At 36.8% G+C, this 3,482-nt stretch overlaps 1 non-coding gene across 1 annotated transcript; it reads right to left on the bottom strand.

The window, feature by feature from the left end:
• Positions 1-2,705: 2,705 nt before the first annotated feature.
• Positions 2,706-2,827, bottom strand: LOC119625533 (U6atac minor spliceosomal RNA). Its single transcript, XR_005241725.2, has one exon. It is a non-coding gene; the product is annotated as a U6atac minor spliceosomal RNA (small nuclear RNA).
• Between the last annotated feature and the right edge of the window lie 655 nt (positions 2,828-3,482).

The raw sequence follows: 3,482 nt of genomic DNA, 5'->3' as shown, positions 1-3,482 counted from the left end.
TAATTGCTTCAAAATAAATGGAAGATGATTGTTGAAAATTATGACTGCCCAACTACTAGGATTTATTTCTTGACCTTCCAGTAGCTATCTCCTCACCATTAGTACTTCTAGGGTGGAACACAAGTGAATTAAACCAGTTGTTTGGCAGCTGTAAAGAATTCCTCTTTCCATGCCACTGACCTTTTCATTGGTAAACTGGTGGACACGGTTAAGAGAGTAGACTTAACAATTCTGCCATCATCAAGCAGCTTTATCATGTTTGGCAACTTTACTCAAATCTGAAAGAACACAAAAGAAAGCTTCCCCATAGCCAGTGGCAGAAGGTTACCTGTGACATGTCCCTCCTTTTAGTGACCCCACCAAGATTACAGTACCCAGGAGAGAAGCGGACTCTCAGCTGCAACACTCAGGGGGCACATTTAAAGTACATCAAATTCTGAATTAGAAACACAGGCAAAAGCCTAATTTCACAAAATTGGGCCATCCTGTGCTTGCAGCTCTGCTAATGGTAGAAAGGGAAAGATTTTTTAAAAAAATAAAAAGAAAGCAGAAAATGGGAAAGCACTTACTTAAAATTAATGTCACTTCTCATTTTCAATTAGTCTTTCCTGAACTCTGCCTCACCCCTAACCCTTTGCTTGTTGTATATACTTAAAGCTGTAGACAAACATGAAATTAGTTTGCATAAAGACACTAATTAACATACACTGCTTGATGATAATAAACCCATCTTTTCATCTATTTTTAAATTCTTATTGTGAATCCTTAAAATATACCCCATTTTAAAGCATCACTGATTCAATTTTAAAACATTGCCAAAACCTGCTTTGCTAATCTGCAAACTCGATAATTCTCCCCCAAACCTCAGCACACTCAGCAACAATTTAATAGCAAATATCTCTAGTGGGACCTCATATTACTAAGATTCTATTACTTTTTATATTACCAAAAAAGTGCTAGTACACTCTAAAGTATTATAAATAGTTCAGACCATGCAATGCTTGTCAAAATATATGAAAGTTTATTTTTTTGCACTCAGAAACCTGGGATTTTTATCTTGTGTATTTATAACCTATAATGTGCCCTCCATAATTAGTACAAAATGTAGATTACTAATCAACTTTCTAAAGTTTGTAGACATTTTATTTCTGTTAATGTGATTACTAAGGTTGGTACGTTGTACGCTTAATAACCCGATCTGGCTACTAAATGCAAATTATAAGCATATCTTAAAATAATTGCATATATGCCTAAAATGGGCTTCTTTAATTATATTCTTCTTAGTCTGCTAAGCAGCCTTTTTTTGATTGAGGGAATTTGTGTTTATGCTTCCTGAAGATTTTTAGTTTGGGGTTTAAGAGACGGATACAATCTACACACTTATTTAACAGTTTTAATACACTTAAAAATGACCTTTAAGAAGTATATATCCCCCCTTAACTACTAAATCTTTGTATCTTGTCAGAAGTCACTGTAAAACTGTTCAACTTTTGAAACGTTCAAGTTCTTTCATCATTAGTACAAGTCCAACTAGAAGTATATAGAAGTAGGTCAATCTATAAATACAGAGATATTTCCATAAAGAAGAGATTTTATAATGCTCGATCAAGGTATGTCTTCAGCAATTGCATGCTAGCTCCATTTTTAAACAGATTATTACTCATTCTGTGTGTGACCACTGTGCTTTTTATTTATTTGCAATGAATACTATTCACTATACAAACCAATCTTTAATAAACTACTCACATTCTTTATTACAGATGAATTGCAAAATTCCACCTTAATTATAAAGCAAATCCACTGTTGATATTTGCACGAAGTCTGTATGGACAAGCCAGCAACATAGACATACTAATAACCTCCAACTTGTATTCCCATGCCCTATGAAATTTCTCTAAGGGTTCCAAAGCGATGCCCTTTCGGCCCAATTTTCTGCCACTCCTCCACCCTTCAATGTTTCTCTAGTATGTTCTATCCCTTTAAATTCCCTCTCCATGCTAATACAATCTACTCTCCTTTTTAAAAATTTGCAATGAGGTATACCTGTCACAGAAACAAAAATACTCCAGCTTCCTCTCTCCCTGTAGATGGATCTAGCCAGCAAGCCAAATCATAGGGAAGAGGCTCTTTAACAAACTTGATCAAACAAAGGAGGGTACCTGGAAATCGACTCAGAGTGGATCCTGTGCATTGAGAGATGGTCTTGCTCACTGCAATGGAATTTTCCTCCTCCCAGTGAAGGCAGCATAACACTGCTCTGTGTTCCCCTTGGCAAAAATGTAGTCCTGCTCCCTTACTACTTCCACGGTATGATCTGGACCATGCCCCAGAGTGAGATTGATTCCATGGCAAAGCTAGAGGGCAGGCTTAGTCTCTGATACACTAATCAGGTGCCTTCAAGTGACAAAAGTCAACACACTTTTTCTGGCTTGATGGGCAGAAGTCACCCTATCCATCCATTCCTCATTCAAACAATTTCTGACAAATTCAGCACCTACTACTATTCCAAAAACACATTTGTGGCACAGGTGTGGTCGTCGATAAGCTTAATGCCCAGCTGCTTAGAATCATAGAAAATTCCAAGCTCCTTTTATAGACACCGAAAACAAGACCCAGAGAAGTTATATGATTTTCCAGAATTAGACAACTGGCTAGAATGCTCCGGCTTTTCTTTATATCCTTTTTTTATTTTTATTTCTTTCACGAGACAGCATTTAGTACAATCTTTACTGGTTTTACAGCTATTTTTTTATTTTATTTGTCAGACCTAAGGGTCTCTTCTATCCTTGTCAAAGGGGATGCTAACCTCTCTAGCTATTAAGTAAACTAGACCACAAGTGACTATTGCAACCAAGCAGGCAGGGGCTGGGTGTGGAGCACTGCAATCAACTTTAGTTTTCAGATGTCCTCGGTAGGGTGCTTTTATGTTCTTGTTAATGAATATAAATGAAAACTTAAAGTTAGTCTCCTCAGAGTGAGGGTCTCTAAAAGCACAGTTCAGACTCCCAAAACAAGGAAAACTCATGGAGATGTAGATCATTACTTGTGGAAAGTAGTAAAAAGGACATAGAATAATGTCTCTGGGCTTCTTGGATTTGCATCTCTGCTTCTACCTTTGTCTGTGATTGATAGACAGATAGATAGATAGATAGATAGATAGATAGATAGATAGATAGATAGATAGATAGAGATACCCACATTAAATATGTATATATTGCATATAAATATGCATTATATATATCTGTTTTCTATTTAGAGTGTAAAGAATATCTTTAATGTTTTCAAGCTTCTATAACTGGAGCTAACGTGAAATTGTGAAAATAACTAGGTCGAGTGGATTGGCTGTGTCACAGACAGATACAGATTTGAGATATGACTAGAGGGTAATCTTTTGCTGTCCTGGACCTCAGTGTCCACCCCTCCCAACCCCCTGCTAAGGAGAGAGCATATCAAGTCATTTCCTCACACAAGTGACATCAGGA

Source organism: Chlorocebus sabaeus, chromosome 10, assembly GCF_047675955.1.
Source record: "Chlorocebus sabaeus isolate Y175 chromosome 10, mChlSab1.0.hap1, whole genome shotgun sequence".
In the NCBI taxonomy this organism is placed as follows: domain Eukaryota; kingdom Metazoa; phylum Chordata; class Mammalia; order Primates; family Cercopithecidae; genus Chlorocebus; species Chlorocebus sabaeus.
This window is presented reverse-complemented; position numbering and strand designations above follow the sequence as displayed.